At 49.6% G+C, this 16,530-nt stretch overlaps 1 protein-coding gene and 1 long non-coding RNA gene across 46 annotated transcripts in view; one reads left to right on the top strand and one right to left on the bottom strand.

Moving 5' to 3' along the window:
• ZMYND8 (zinc finger MYND-type containing 8) overlaps window positions 1–16,530 on the top strand; it is a 139,626-nt gene that overhangs the window by 25,600 nt on the left and 97,496 nt on the right. The window lies entirely within an intron of this gene.
• LOC309871633 lies at window positions 11,922–15,561 on the bottom strand. Its single transcript, XR_014315391.1, has 3 exons — window positions 14,561–15,561; window positions 13,315–13,476; window positions 11,922–12,679 (listed from the first exon to the last, which is right to left on the bottom strand). It is a non-coding gene; the product is annotated as an uncharacterized lncRNA (long non-coding RNA).

The following is a 16,530-nucleotide window of genomic DNA, read 5'->3' as shown; positions in this document are numbered from 1 at the left end:
ATCATTTTTTTTTTTTTTAAGATTTTTATTTATTTGACAGAGATCACAAGCAGTCAGAGAGGCAGGCAGAGGGGGGGGGTAAGCAGAGCTCTATGCTGGGCTCGATCCCAGGACCCTGAGATCATGACCTGAGTGGAAGGCATAGGCTTTAACCCACAGAGACACCCAGGGGCCCCTCCTCAAAATCTTCTAGTTGTGGGATCAGTACTTTTCATCTGGTCTGTGTGAGGTTGTAGGAGGCTTCCCAGAAGGAAGTAGTTATTCAGTTTTTGTCTTCAGGGTGTTTTTAGGAATGAGCTACTGGAGCATTTTCCCCATCTTTGGTTGATGAAAATGCTCATTTCCAAGCTTCATGGTTGTACTAAGGTGAGGATATTCCTTCGACAAGTCACTGAGTGTCTGCTCCGAGCTGAGGGATACAGGGGTGGTAGGGAGGGCTGGGGGGAGGGTTATTAGACTCTGCCAGAAAGATTCTAGATCTTTCTAGAATCCAGCCAGAGAGCATTATAAGAAGTGGCTCCCTAGAGGCATCTAAAACAACAAAGCTTTTTGAGGCTTTTTATAAGATAGCCCTTTCATTTGGCGCAAAGATGAGGGTCGAATAATGAGGGCTGTGAAGTGGAAACTGGCTGTTGGGGCCTGGCCTCACAGATGGGGGGGCGGCATGGTTTGGGGATGTGTGTGGGGGTGCCCTAGGTGAGAAGGTCAGGCTGCAGGGGTGGGTGGTCTGTGCCTGGGGAGTGGGGGAGGGTGTGCCTGAGCCATGGAGAGGCAGACTGAGGCGTTGTGGCCGGTGGGCCTAGTCAAGAGCTGCTGCCTCTTCATCACAGCTCCTCCCCCCACCCCTGCTGGGCCAGCAGCACCTGTAATGATCAGGAGAGCTATGGGGAGGTTTTGAGCAAGGAAAGAACCTTTCTCCAAGAGGGGTTTTGAGACGGTTTCTGATGAGTGAGCATGTCCCATTCCCCTTGTGGTCAGAATGGAATTTGGGACAGACAGACCAGAGAGGGGGACATGGGGATCTTTGTCCTCCATGGGCTCCTCACTTGCACACTTTCTGTCTCTGTCCCTTCATGTTCTTACCTTTAAAATGGGGTGTTGGGTCAGATTCTAAGATCCTTCCACCTTGGGCTTCTCTTGTAGAGGTAGCGCTCACTGACCGTATTTACGAGGGCGGCATTTCTATCAGGAGCCTTTTCTTGAATTATTTTAGTCCCCTTAGGAGGTGGGAGGTGTTGTTCCCACTTTGCAGGTGAGGACGTTGAGGCTCTGCCTAGCAACCCCATAGTAAATATGGGATGGCATTCAACGGAGAGACTGGCTACCGCCAAGGCGGCGCTTCCTTCCTGGGCACTCAGTTGCCCAGGAATGCCCGTTGGTCGATGTGGAGACTTTCCTTTTTCTTTTCTCTCTCTTTTTAAAAATACTTTACTTATTTATTTATCTATTCATCTATTTATTTATTTGTCAGGGAGAGAGAGAGAGCGCGAGCGTGCGCACGTGTGCACAAGGGTTGGGCGGGGGCAGGGAGCAGCAGCCAGAGGGAGAAGCAGATTCCCCGCTGAGCAAGGAGCCCAGTGTGGGACTCCATCCCAGGACCCTGGGGTCATGACCTGAGCCAAAGGCAGATGCTTACCCTGCTGGGCCATCAGGCATCCCTGTGGAGACTTTTCCAAAAGGGTCAGACTCAGGGACCATCCATCGGGTGGGAGGCCTGCTTTGCTCAGAGCTCCCACCCTGGGTGGGAGAGCCGCCCTCTCATCTTTCAGAGCCCCCTGGATCCTCCTGGGTCTTTACCAGCTTGTATCTCCCAGTGACCGTGGCACCTGAGGGGACGATCCCCCTAGGTGCCCTTGTTTGATTGTCCTACTCTGGTGGTCTCCCTCCAGCAGCTAGGGTACGCTTAGAAGATGGATCAGATGGGGCGTATCTTGCAAACTCCTTCCGCTGACCTTCCAGTGCCCTTCGGCTCAAGTTGGAGGTCACTGTGGCCTCCCTGCCTGGCTCAACCCATTTACCTTCATTCACCCTCTGACCTTCTGTTGGGAGTCTACCAGGTTCTCTCCCCGAGTGCACTTCAGCTGCCCACCTCCTTCCCCTCTGGTCCCTCTCGGGGGGCTTGTGTGTCCTGTGTCCTTTGCCGGGAACATGCTGCTCTGGACCCTGCTGCCTCTCTTTCTTATCTCTCAGATTCATCATTAAGACTCTCTCCTGGAGGCCTCTGTTGGCCACCCAGTACGGAGGAGCCATTTCGTCATTTTCTGTTATATTTTTAAAATAACTTGTAATTTTAGAGCAGTTTTAGGTTTCTGGATAAGTCGGGAAGATGGTGCAGAGTGTTCCCATGTCACCTCTCCCACTCCCCGCACAACTACGCACAGTGATAGCTTTTCCCCGTAACAAACATCGCAGCCTTTGGCACAGTTGATGAGTCTCTGTTGGTATGTCCTTATCAACTACAGTCTGGATGTCGTTCAGATTCCCTTGGGTTTTCTACTGAGGTCGCTTTTCTGTTCTGAAGTCCCACCCAGTAAACCAGGTTATATATAGTTAGGGGTCCCTAAGTCTCCTCTTGGCTGTCAGTTTCTCAGACTTCCCTTGTTTCTGGTGACCTTGATAGTTTTGAGGAGTACCGCTCCGGTATTTTGTGGGACGTCCCTCAGTTGAGGTTTATCTGATGTCTTCCTCATGACTGCACTCCGGGGGACTGGGATTGCGGGTTTTTTGGAGGAAGAGCACCGAGTAAAGTAGCATTTTCATCACATCGCATCATATCAAGGATACATTAAGAAAGAAGGATTTATGCATTTATTTTTAGAGAGGGAGCAAGGCGGGGTGGGAGGGACAGAGGGAAAGAGAGAGAATCTTGAAGCAGATTCTCTACTCATCAGGGCAGGGAGGGGAAGGTGGGGGAGTCCAACTCGGGACTTGATCCCATGAGGTCATGGCCTGAGCTGAAAGCAGAGACTTAACCTACTGAGCCACCCAGGCGAACCCCGGGTGTGCTTTCTTGTTGGTGCTATCGATCTTGACCACCTGGCTGGCCGGGTCAGGTCACCAGCCTCTTGTGCCGGATTCTTCATAAGGAGGTCACGACGCCCACCCACACCTACTGAGTGGGGGTTACACTGTACCTCCTTAGGCCAGAGCTTGTACCCAAATTATTTGGAAGTCTTCCCTTTGACAGATTTGTCCCTTTTCCCAGTTATTCTTTACTGAGTCATTTGTAGCAGCATGACACTGTTATTTCAAACCTTGGGTTGTAGTCCGTTGGGCTGCTTTATTTTGTTGCTTGAGATGTTCTGGCTCTAAGGGTGTGCCTGGCTGGCTTAGTCAGTGAAATGTGTGACTCTTGATCTCAGGGTTGGGAGTCCGAGCCCCACGCTGTGTGTAGAGATCATTTAAAAATAAAATCTTTGAAAAGATGGTCCAGCTGGGGACATGAGGCGCCCTTTCATTAGCTCCTGTGTATGTCCCTTTGTTATCAGTGGGGTTGATGGGTTGGTTGACTAACGCTTTCTCACTTTTAGCCACTAAAAGATGCACTGGGCTCATCTTGTGTATTTTCTGCCTCGGCCCTGGATTTAGCCAATTTCCCTTGGGCACCCTGGTTCCTTTTACTGGAGCGTAGCATTGGAAACCAGGCTCTGGTTCCTCAGTGTGCTTGTTGCTACGGAGATGTCTCTGTTTCTTGATCCTCTTGGCCAACAGAGCAGGGCAACGTCTGTGTGTATACTGACCCGTGTGTATACACACGACTCTAACGATTTCTCTATCTCCATTAAACTGAACATGAGTTCGTACACTTGTCTCCAGTTCTGATTCATCACATGTGGATCATTGCCGCGTTCTCCTCTCCCTTGTCTGTAACCTCTCACTCCTGGGCTGAGAAAGCTGCCTCTTACCATCTGCCATGTGTTTACTGCTTTCTGGTACATTTTAACTCTTAATCATCAGTGTCCAGCTTGATAAACTTAAACACACGTATACACTTGTGGGACCACAACCCACAGATCGAGAGAATTGAACCTTTATGGCATTCCAGAAGGCTCCTCAAACTCACTCCAGATTTTCTTCATAGCCCTCTCTGTGACCTTGTACTTCCGGTTTGTTTATTGATAGTCTCCTCTGCTGGAATGTAGCCTCCCTCTCTCTCCAGGCACTAGCCTGCGGTGCTCAACCACTCCCTTCTATTTGAGCAGCAGGGTGGCACAGAGGTTTATTGATTGATTTTATTTTTTTATTATTATTATTTTTTGCATTATTTTATTTCTCAGAGAGAGCACAAGCAGGGGGAGCAGCAGGCAGAGGGAGAGGCAGACTTGTGCTGCTGAAGGAGCCCCGTGAGGAAGACTCGATTCCAGGACCCTAGAAGGCAGACGCTTACCGACTGAACCACCCATATGTTCTAGTATAGAGATTAAAAAAAAAAAAAAAAAAGGAAAAACAACCTTTTCTGGAGCCGGACTCCTTGGGCTCCCAGTCTGGCCTGCTCCTTGTCTGGGTTATTCTTTTTTTTTTTTTTTTTTAATATTTTATTTATTTATTTGACAGATAGAGATCACAAGTAGGCAGAGAGGCTGGCAGAGAGAGAGAGAGAGAGAGAAAGAGAGGAAGCAGGCTTCCTGCTGAGCAAAGAGCCCGTTGTGGGGCTCGATCCCAGGACCCTAAGATCATGACCCAAGCTGAAGGCAGAGGCTTAACCCACTGAGCCACCCAGGCACCCCATTGCCTGGGTTATTCTTTATGGTTCAGTTTCCTTTTATCCGCGGGCTTGGAAAAACTAGAGCATTGTGGGGAGGACTGAATTGGCTCACACACATGGAGGGCTCAGAACCGGGCCATAGCGTGCGCTCTCAGAAGCGTTAGGCGGGATTCGATCCGAGGAGGAGGAAGAACGATGAGCTTCTATGGATGGGCCTGTCAGGTAGAAGCCTTACTTACCACCTTCTACTGTTTCTCCCATTTTGAACCTCTAGGACGGGGGCGTGGAGAATAGGGGAGAGCCATGCTCAACTGTGAAGAGTTGTAGGCTTCCCAGAAGGCCAGCTCCTTGTCCTGTTGGCCTCTCTGACATTAGGAGAAGTTTGCTGCGGCCGGCTCGGACTGATTTTCCCAGGGCCCTTGTGGTGGGGAAACCATGAGAGGGAATGGAAGGGGTCCCCTGGTTTTGAGGAAAACCTTTCTCTTCCCCCAGGGACCGCCTTGGCTGGCATTCTTTTCATGGAGCTGAGCTCCTGTCTTGCAGGGGTGGGTGGCCTGGTGAGGGGGTGCATTTGTGTCTAGAGCCTTGGGTCAGGCGCATGGATTACGCTCACAGAGGCCTGGAGCCGTGCTGCGTGGCTCAGGTGGCGGAGAGCTGAGGTGGTGGAGTCAAAGTGGGTTGGTTGTAAAGGCTGATTTACCTCTGTCGTCAGTCCTGATTATCTCTGAAGTCCACGGTGGGATGACCTGGACCCAGCGAACTTGTACTGACTCCTCTAGCTCGCTGTTCCCGACACCATCCAGTCAGGATTCTTGGGTTATGAGCCAGAGAAGGCCGGTCTGGTTAATGAGAGCAGGAAAAGGATGGATGGAAGGTGGTCCCTTGGCTCACAGGCTTGGTGGGAAGGCCGGAGGTCCAGGGCTGCTCCGGGGAGCAGAGCCAGTGTATGGCCTCCTCACGGTCAACAGGACAAAGTCCCCTGGGAGAGTTGCTCACCTGGTCTCATGCATCTGGCCTTTGGCCAGGGAAGGGCTGGTGTCTGGACACCTGGTCCCACCAACTGCCCCTGCCAGGGAGGAGATGGCTCTTTAGGAGGTGACGTGGCCACTCCGGCATCTTGGGAAACTGGCACCATCATTCCCTACTTGTAGGTGGAGAGCGGGCCCCGAGCTGTCCTCTGCTTGGGACATGCAGAAACTCCAATAACTGACTCAGGATTCTATCATCCTATTCCCATATCTGGTCCCTGTGACCCTTCGGGTTCTCTTAAGTTTCAGTTTGTACATCCATGACACGTACCCATTTATTAACTTGAATAATCCCCAAGCCAGTCGTCGCCATCACCCCAGCCTGGGCATTTACTGGAGCCTTTTTTTTTTTTTTTTTTTTAAGATTTTATTTATTTATTTGTCAGGGATAGAGGAAGAGAGAGAGAGAGCGAGCACAGGCAGAGGCCTGGAGAGGCAGAGGGAGAAGCAGGCTCCCTGCCGAGCAAGGAGCCCGATGCGGAGCTCCATCCCAGGACGCTGGGATCATGACCTGAGCCGAAGGCAGCCGCTCAACCAACTGAGCCACCCAGGCGTCCCTACTGGATGGAGCCTTTTAGTTCTCTGGAGACAAAGCTTTCCAGCTTTTAAGATGTCAGGTTGACATTTGTGTTTGAGGGTAGAGGCTCAGGTACAAATTGGAAGGACCGTCTAGATGTCAGGTGTGTTGGCCACGCTGGTGTCATCTGAGTACTTACTGGGTGCCAGGTATTTTATGCTATTCTATTACTTCATTTCATTTTTTTTTTTTTAAATCAAAGATTTTATTTATTTGTTTGACAGAGAGATATCACAAGTAGGCAGAGAGGCAGGCAGAAGCAGGCTCCCTGCTGAGCAGAGATTCCCGATACGGGGCTCGATCCCAGGACCCTGAGATCATGACCTGAGCTGAAGGCAGAGGCTTTAACCCACGGAGCCACCCAGGCGCCCTACTTCATTGGACTTTTGCAGTAACGCTGGGATGTAGATGTGTCGTTATTCCCACTTTACAGCCAAGGAAACTGAGGCTCAGCGGGATTAATCGAGTGGCAAAGTGGAGAACTGGGGTCAGGTTTTGTCTTTTGAGTTTCAACCTCTGTACATAGAGCCAAGTGCTCTATCCCAAGGGTGCTAAGTCAGATGTCTGCAAGGTAGATGAGTGAAATGAGCTGACTTGGCGCCTCGGGGTGCTCCTGTCCGTTCTCCAATGTGGGAGTGTGCATCCATCTGATTGCTCTCACCAGCAGGACTGTGGCTCGGCCAGTGTTGCCCGGATCTATCCCCCTCGCCCTCCCCGCCATAAGAACACCTGACTTGGAGATGTGGTTGGTGCAGGTCAGTTTCTCCGAGCCCACGTGGGCAAACCCAACAGCACACATCTCTGGGTCAGAAGTGGCTTGTCAGTTTGCATTCTCTGCAGGAGACTGCTCACAGTAAAGCTCCTTGCAGGATTTTTGGCCACACGAGGCATGACTCAGAGCAAGCCCCTCCAAGGCCAGGGACTTGAAGTCTGAAAAATGATGGTCTCTGGGAGTTCACGTCTCCATACAAAGGCTCCCCTGTTTGGGCTGCTTGCCTCTTGATCCTGCTCTGTGTGCATTTTGCGGTAATGACTGTGGTGTGTGGATGCCAGGCTGCCAAAGCTGAAACCATTTTTAAAAATGTCTGTGTAATGTCACCCGCACAAGGGAATGAGCCACTTGGAAACTGTGCACAGATGCAGCGGAAGCCCGAGATATTAAAATCTTGAACAGTATCATTCTTGCTGAGATTTGCCTGGGTTAGGGATATGTTTTCTGAGACAGGATGCTAGAGAAAATACAATTACAGCAATTTGCTAACCAGCCCCAGACCTTAATTAGTACAGGATCCTTGTTCTCACTGTTGTATGTAAATGAAGACTGTTTCACAAAGGGATTGTTTATGAGGATGGCTATGAGATAGAGACCTTCTGTCATTTTTTTTCCCCCCTAAGGAAACTCTTTAAGAAAATATAACCGTAAACATTCTTAAATCACAGTGTGATGCAGCAGTACTGAGAATTTTCTTTTAAAAAATGAGCATCAGTATTTTTAACTGTATTTTGGCTCTTCTGTAGCCCAAGAAATGCCATCCCATGTACTGTGCAAAGGAAAGCATTTATTTGTGAGTTAGATTACCAGACTGTTACTCTCCTAAGAAGGTTTAACATGTCCCGGAACTCTGCAGATGTTGGAGAATGGCTTTCCAAATGAGAAATCTACCCTCTTTTGGCCAGAGTGTCATAGGCTGTGCATCTGTTCGTGGGATCCTGTCACCCTGTGCGTGCAATTTTGTTTTGTGGTTCACTTGTGGAGAACTTTGTGTTTGCCTCATTTTTTTCTTTTGGGGGGGGGGGCATTTCTGAAGCCTGACCCATGCTATTATTTTTATGTGACCTCTGTTATTCCAGAAGACTGTGATCTAAAATGGACCGTTTTCAACATTAGTTTAAAAAGAACCATGTCCTTTTCTTGCTCTAAATGCTCGTAGCATTAAGGTACCAGGTCTAAGGTCTTTGAGAGATCCTGGCCCTTTTTTTTGCCTGAAGCTTTCAAATAGGTTTCTTCCCTTGATGGTGGGTCCTTTACCATTGACTTGAGGGGAGCAAGTTTGGAGAGTCCACGTCTCCTAGTGGGGGTGGAGGGCAGTATCGTAGGGCCCTACTGACCCCTACCCCAAGGTCCTTCTACCCATCTCCAGCTCTCCTGGGAACCTAGAAACCCAGAATTTCACAGACTTTAAGAAAAAAAACAACAAATCCAAACCAAAAGCTTTATTGAGATACAATTCACATATTGTACACATCTCCATTTTAAAGTACACACTTCACTGGTTTTTAATATGTTCAGAGTTGTGCATCCGTCACCACGATCGATTTTTAACATTTTCCTCATCCCAGTAAGAAGCCCCATCCCCATTAATAATCACTCCCCATTGTCCCTTTACCCCAGCCCCTGACAACCACGAGTCTGCCTTTTGTCCCTGTGAATTTGTTTATTTTGGTTGTTTCATATAAACGAAGTCAGAGTCTGTGACCTTTTGTGTCTGACTTCTTAGACATAATGCTTTCGAGACTTACCCCATTGTAGCATATGTCAGGACATCATTCTTTTTTTTTTTTTTAAAGATTTTATTTATTTGACAGACAAGTAGGCAGAGAGGCAGGCAGAGACAGAGAGGAGGAAGCAGGCTCCCCACTGAGCAGAGAGCCCCATGCAGGGCGACATCCCAGGACCCTGGGATCATGACCTGAGGGGAAGGCGGAGGCTTTAACCCACTGAGCCACCCATGTGCCTCAGGACATTATTCTTTTTATGGCTGAAGAATGCTATGTTGTTGGGTATATCATGTTTTGTGTTTCCACTCATCCATCCGTTCAACTTGTTCCCACTTTTTGGCAACTCTGAGTACATGTCGATGTGAAAATTTTGTACGCGTTTCTGTGGGGATAGATGTTTTCGTTTCTCTTGGTTATAAATGTAGGTAGGAGGAGTGGGGTTCTGGGGGTCCTAGGGCAAGTCTGTTGAACGTTTTGACTTGGAAGCACACGGAACTGTCTCCCACCTACCCTCTTGTTGACGCTGCGTGATTCTTCTCGCCACTCTCCCTGTGTCTGGCCTCTTTAAAGCCAGATTTCTTACGAGAAGTGTCTGTATTCCTGTCTCTTGGGTTCCTCACCTCCCAGTTGGTCCTGCTAGCTCCATTGTGCCTTCTGCGTGGGCCCTCCATGTGCGCGTCTTAGCATTCTCCGTGAGCTTCCTGTGGACGGAGCTTCTTGGAGACTCAGTGCTTGTTGCCTTTTCCCGTGGAGCTTTCCATACTTTTCCACCTCGATCTGACAGACGCACTGGACGGTGCCCTTCATCCTTCTCCTGGAAACCATCTCTTCCTTGGCTCTTCTTTTGCCACCTCACTCCTGCTTTTCCTGGCCCCCTCTCTGCTCGTCAGCCGTTAGATGTTGGCGTTGTAGAAAGCTTGGCCCTGGCCTCCCCTCTCCCAGCATGTTCTCTCCCTGAGTGATCTCGCCCACATTCATCGCTTTGTGACTCACACATTTTTTATTTCCAGCCTAGATTTTTCCCTGAGTCATGAGGCAGAGAGGGCCAGCCGTCTACCTGACCTCCCTACCTGTCTGTCGTTCTTGGGTGTCTCGAACTTGATGTGTCCCTAATTGATTTCACCTGCCAACCTGCTCTCCTCCCGCCCACCCCTCCCACCCTCAACAAAACACCTGCTAGGCGGTGATGGATAAGATCGAGATAAATTCTCTAGGTCAGAGATAAGGGACTTCACTCTTAATTCTTCTGTCCTTTTGCCTTTTTTGTGTCATTTTCCTACAGTGTTAGGTCCTAAATATCATTCTGTAGGTTATCCCTCTTGACGGCAGTGGTTTGTTAATTGGTCCTTAGGTCTCTGTGCTGTCCACCTCCCAGGCCTTCTGAAAGAAGCGGCTCCTATTTGAAGCCCTTAAGTGCTCTCTCCTTAGTTTGAGGCTGAAGATCAAAATCCTAAAAGCCCCACGTGTTGGCCTCTGCCCTCCCTTTCAGCTTGCTCTGGGTTCCCCTTTTCTCTCCTCCTTGGGCCACAACGATCTTCGAGATCGGAGAGTGGCATCTGTAACCATAGTCTTTGCTCCTACCTGGGAGACCTGGGAGATCGCCCCTCTCTTCTCTCCTAACCTCCCAGCCCCCTCCTCCCCAGTCGAAGGCTCCCAATGAGGGCGGGTCCTGCCTTTTGTTTTTCTTGATCCCGTGATGGCCGGTGGGTGTTATGGCCGGTGGGTCTTTTATTACCACCGTGCCCATTCTGGTTGGTGTGCAATAAATATTTATTTTGAACGAATGAGTGAATGGCTTGACTTTGTCTATCAGATGCCTAGAACTTTTATCCTGGAGAACGAAGTAAAAACAGCCTTTCAGCTAGAGAGGGTGGCTTTGTTTCCAGCATAATCCGTGCCTGGAAATAATTACCCAAGCTCAGATGTCTGCTCTCTCTGGAACGATTGGTGGCCTGTCTTTCTTCCCCCCCCAGGGACATAGCACTCTTGGAAATGGCCCCCTTCCCTCTGATTCTTTCCTTCCCGAAGTAGTAATACCACTCTGGTAGGGCCCTTTCTAAAACACAATTCTGATTGTCCTGCTCCTGCTTGAAATTTCCAAGGACTTCTAAAGACTACAGTCTTGAGCAGAGAGAGATTCAAGGCCCTACGCCCTGTCCTTTCTAGGCTTGGGTCAGCATCCCTGCAGACCTGCCATGCCCATGGCCCTCTACAGCCTTCCATGCCAAGTGTGGACCCTGGGATAGTTCAGGTCCTTGCCTGCTCCTCGCTGAGGCACACCTTAGCAGGTCCTTCTGGTTTGCTCTCCAGGTGACTGCCTTGCCCTCACCTTCTCCACATGCTTGGGGACCCACGCCCTTCCCCCTCCTTCTAAGCCATCATTTACACCTCCTTCTATGGAGTCCTTTGGCTTCCAAATCAAAATCACCCTGGAAAGTCCCGTAAATTGCCCAAGAAGGTACAGTAATCAGCTCTGATCAGGCATTCTTACACATACTAAAGGCTTGAGAATTTTCAGTCTAGGCTGAGGAGGAAATCAAACGCAAGTCCATCAACCTATGTCTAGGCATCAGATCATGATGCCTTGAAGACACCTGGCAAATCCCTCCAGGAGGGAATGGGGTTGGAGGATTCAGGAGGTCCTGTCTGCTTGCTTGTCTGGCTGGCTCTCTTGACTGCTTAATACAGAGCTGCTTATTGCTATGCTGTCTGCTCTGTGGGACTGTTTACATTTACATTAATTAAAATTTAAAAAAATGAGAGTAGTACCAGCCGCATTTCAGTTGCCCAGTCGCCGCGTGGAGCTGAGGCAGCTTCATTGGGCAGGCGTGGGTGTAGAACGTTGCTGTCATCGTAGGAAGCACTGTTGGGACAGCACTGCTTTGGAACTTTAATACCTTGGGGGGGTGCTGTGCTGGGTGCTGTGCTGGGTGCTGTGCTGGGTGCTGCGGGTGAAAATAACCTAGTCCGGGATTGGCGCAGCATAGAGTACGCTGAATAGATAATTATGACATCAGGGATGAAGTTTTGCTTGATCAGACTCTCTTGGGCCTCTTGTTTTTTCCAGAACTTCTGCCAAGGGAGAGCATGGCTATCTCCCTGTGTTCTCAAGTTGGCATTTCTTGTCCAGGCCCCATTGAACCGACTTTTTGCCAGGCCCTTTGGCATCTCGACATGCTAGCTGGAGGCAAATAGCCCAGGGTGTGCTGGGGCGCCGTCTCCCCGGCCTCCCAAAATAAATCCTCTGTTGTCGAATTCATTTACCTATGTGTCTCTTCGCTTGCCACTAGGTCTGTCTGTCTGGGAACACCACGGCGCTAGTGATTTGTAGTAGCTGCTCAGTGTTTTTTGGGTAAAAAGAAAAAAAATCTTCCAAGAAATATTAACTCATAAAGGGAAGAAAATGGATCACTGGATTTGCTTTTCCTACGAGAAAGGCAGTGCATCTCTTTGAGATACAGGCAGGACATTCTGAGGACCCAGAGTGGGTCCCACAAGACTGCACCAAGAAGATCCTTGGCCTCTGGAAGAATAGGAATCAAAGACAGACAGGAGGAAGAGAGCCGAGTTTACTGAATAGTGTGAGAGAAAGAGTAGGGCAGACAGGGTGTCTGGGAGACTCTGAAAAGAGGAGAGGTGGGTCCGCCTGCTGCTTGGGGTTGGGGGTTTACACTGGACAAGGGTCCGGGGTAGATGCTCCTTTCAGGAGCTCCTTTCAGGAATCCAGGATAGGGTCCCATTCGGGTGAACAGTAGATGTTACTCCTTAAACCGTCCAAGGCAGGGATGTTGATGCGGGTGGTTTGTTCGAAACTCATGTCCTCCAGCTGGGGATTCGGTTCTTCTTAGATATTTTCAGGTGTTTTGGGGCCTAGGACGAAACTCAACTCTGAGAATGATTCACTGTCTTGCTTCCCCCTTGAGACGGGGACATCATTTCTTTGGTTGACTCAGATGCAAGGTGAAATGTAGAACAGGAGTAAATGGGGCCTAGCAGAGAAGCAGGAGAGAGAGAGAGAGAGAGAGAGAAACCATCTTTCCAAACGGTCCCTCATCTCATTTGTAACTAGGCAAAGTATACACAAAGAATAAGCTAAAAATCTTCTCAAGCAAGGTAACCGGTGTTAACAGTTTGATGTGTTTTCAATTATCCTTTCTACCCCCTTATAAAAATATAAACTAACTTACACTATAGGGGCGAAAAAGTTCTCTCTTCTTCTAGAGTCATTGGCTGGTCTAATAATTGATGTAAGACAGATTAACAGGATGAAAACAAACACAAGTTTATTAATGCTTGTTCATATGACAGGCCCAGAAAGAGGGTATCTCCATTGATGAGAGTTTCGAGAGATTTAGTCATTCCCCTTTTCCTGGTGTCGATGGGAAGATACTCTTACAAATGGAGATTTTTCTGATGCTTGTTAAAACATCTCTTGCAAAAAGGTGATTTTTACTTGGTGTTTTCAGAGCTGCTGCCCTCTTTCCAGGTTCTTTAAAGTAACCCACCTGAATTAATCCTTGTGCCAAAGAGCTGTATTTTGGGGTGGTGAGTTCTGCTCCCCTGCGGTACCATAATGGGGTTGAACTGTCTGGAACTTCGCTGTCCTAGCAAAGCATCCCTTAACTCTTCTCCCTGCATTTGCCTTGTCCTTCTCTGCTTTACGCTGCCTTTAAGAGATTTTCAAGGTGAGATTTAATTATCTTGACAGTTAAAAAATAATGGAGGCCTTGGCAAATGGGGAATATCGTGTTGCGTCCTAAGGGGGTGGGCAGCCCGGGAGGGGACCGTCCCTGTGTGGCCAGGTCTTCTGTTCCATTGTTTTTTGTTTTTAAGAGAAGTTAGTAGTCTGGATTTATTCTAGATGCCGTATCCCCCGATTTTAAAATGTTGGTGACTGAAATTTTAAAAAATGTGTCTCCCAGCTGTGAGCGGACTGAATTCTGCCAGCAGTCAGTCCCTCATTGGGCTACCAGCAGCCCGGGCAGTGGCTGTAGACCGACTGGGTCGCATTGAGGTCCCCAGATCATGATGTCAGCTGTCACTAGGTCCCTGTTCCTAATGAGAGTGACCTGGTTTTGTCCTACATCTCTTCAACCACCTCCAAGAACCAACCTAGCCAGACACAGCAGGCTGAAAACAGGTTGCAAGGTCTTGAGTTGGGACCAGACACACTCGTTGCTGGGAATTGAATACATGTGTGTTTAAAATCTAGCCTCCAGTCAAGCTTGGTGGTGTGGGGACAGATTTAGGTTCTCTCGACTCAAACCGGAGAGCGGGATGGAGGGAAGGTGAACCTGCCCTGCCCACGCTTGGAGAGGTGTTCACGCCCCCTCTGGGTCCTGGCATCCCCTTGCAGGGACAGAATCTACATCCGAGCCAGGATTAAGGGAGGGGTTGAAAAGAGATCCTCGGGCTTTCTAAGGATCTGCTGCGAAAAAGGGCAAGAATTGGGACTGAAAAAAATTGGTTAAATGGTCATCACGGTGGGGGGTCTCCCAGCAGGGAACATGTTTTCCCTGGAGAAAGTCATTCCCCCTCTTTAACTCTAGATGACTCAGAGACAATAGCTCTCCGCAGGAGGAATGCGGAGCTGGGAAATAGGGGGCTTGTGAAAAACCTCCTGAGTTCCCCCTCTGGTCTGTCAGTAATTGTGTGTAGCTGGGCGGCCCCATCCCGCCCGGTATTTAAATCCTTAATCCCCTCCTTTTGGGGGAAATGGGCTCTTTAGGCAAGAAACAGAATGCCGAGTACCTGTTGAGATGGGAATTCACTCTCCGGGGCTCTGGTTTCTAGGTTTTGGACCCTGAAATGGCTGGGTCCTCTCTGATATCCTCTTCCCCATGGACTTCATACCGCTCCTGCCTTCGTGGATTGCTGGGAGAAATTCTTAGAAAATTCTTAGACTGGGGACAGAGATCGGGAGTTTCCTGTGAGTCACGGCTGCTGGCACACCTCAGACCTTTGCTAACCCTCTCCTGTTGCTCATTTACCTGGTCAGAGGTGTGCCCTTGGGGACACCTCTGAGCCAGGCCCTAAAGCCAGGCCCGGTGCCACGCGCTGGGCCACTGCAAAGAGAGACAGAAAAACCGAGATCGAGGTCACCCTCTGGAGGAGACACAGAAAAATAAGTGAATCAGGAAAAGAAGAAAATAATTTTCGATAATTTTCAGTGAGAGATCACTGTTGTGAAGACAGCAAGAACACACACACACACACACACACACACAGTCTCTCTCTCTCTCTCCAGGATGGTAAGAGGGCTGAAGGTTGCAGAGTGAGGTTTGAGCCAAAAGCTGAAGTTGCCAGGTATGGGAAGGTTGAGCATAGAACATTCTAGATGGAAACGTCAGCAAGTGCACAGGAGTTTGTCTTGTGAGAGGCCACTGTGGTTAGGGTTCAGTGGATGGAGGAGAGCAGGTGAGCAGCTGCGTGAGGGCCTGTAGGTCTGGATAACTGTTAGGTTTGTGCAGTAAGTTCCTCACGTAGTTAAAGCAGGGGCTGCCCATCTTATTCAGGTTGGAAGAAGTCTGCTATTGAGGGTAGGTGAATTAATTTCCTGGCTCTTTGGTGCTCAGACCAAGGAGGCAGCAGTGCAGGTGGGACTGACCAGGAACGGGCAGAAGATGGGCAGGGGAGGAACACCCCTTTGCAGGGCACTTGCTCTGTGCCTGGGACCGCATGAACCCTGCAAGGCTGGGCCCCATAATACCTTCTGCGGACAGCTAGCCTGCTAGCCATCTGAAGCCAGCCCTCTTCCGGCCTTTGAGAGCCTCACTTGAGGAATCAGAGGGAAGAAGTTCTGTGGGGAAGGGAGGGATGGGGTACTGAGGGCCACCTGGACTGTTGGGGTTTTTATCGGGGAGGAGATACTGAGCCTGGCTTGGTTGAATCTGTGCCAGCCAGAGGACTTGTTGCGAAAGTTTGACTCTCTTCGGTGAACTGGTTTTTTTTTTTTTTTTTTAAGATTTTGTTTATATATTTATTTGAGAGAGAGAGAGTGGTTGCACCAGCTGGGGGAAGGGCAGAGGGAGAGGAAGAAGCCGACTCCCTGCCATGTGGCTCGATCCCAGGACCCCGGGATCATGACCCGCCAAAGGCAGCCTCTCAGTGGACTGAGCCACAGAGGCGCCCTTCAGTGAACCTTTTCAGAAACAGTCAGAGAAGAGCTAGTTTGGTGCAAATCAGCGGGGAAGGCATGGAAAGAGTTGGGGAAACCGGTTTGAGCTCTCACAATAAAGTGAGATGCTGTTCGTGGGACATGTGCTGTCTTTTTGAATTCTAATAACCCTTTTAGAAAGATTCTGCTGGTTGTCGCTGAATTAGCGTAGGCACAAAGAGACCAAGGAACTTGCCAGAGGATTCACAGCTGGCAGGTGGCGGTACTTGGAATCAGACCTAGTGGTGTGGTTGCCGGGCCCACACACTGAACAATAAATAGTGCTGGGCTGTCCTTGGCCCACAGCAAGCACGCCTTCGGTGATAGAGAATTGCAAGGTAGCACTGAAAACCGTAGGGAAGCCCGTTGACTGGTGCAGTGAAGGGCCCTGGGGTGGGAGCCAGCTGCTGTGAGTCGCCCGCGTGCTTCCTCGATGGAGGTGGCCGTGAGCGCATACGTGTGCTTGTCTGAGCCCCCTCTAACAGATGCATGCAGAAACCCCACCCCTCGGGAAGGAGTCCTCAGAGGACTCATCAGATCACGTCTCAAGAAATAGTAGGTGTGA

This window comes from Mustela nivalis (genome assembly GCF_964662115.1).
Source record: "Mustela nivalis genome assembly, chromosome: 8".
Lineage (NCBI taxonomy): Eukaryota > Metazoa > Chordata > Mammalia > Carnivora > Mustelidae > Mustela > Mustela nivalis.
The sequence above is the reverse complement of the archived record's forward strand: the minus strand, read 5'-3'. Positions and strand labels throughout refer to the sequence as shown.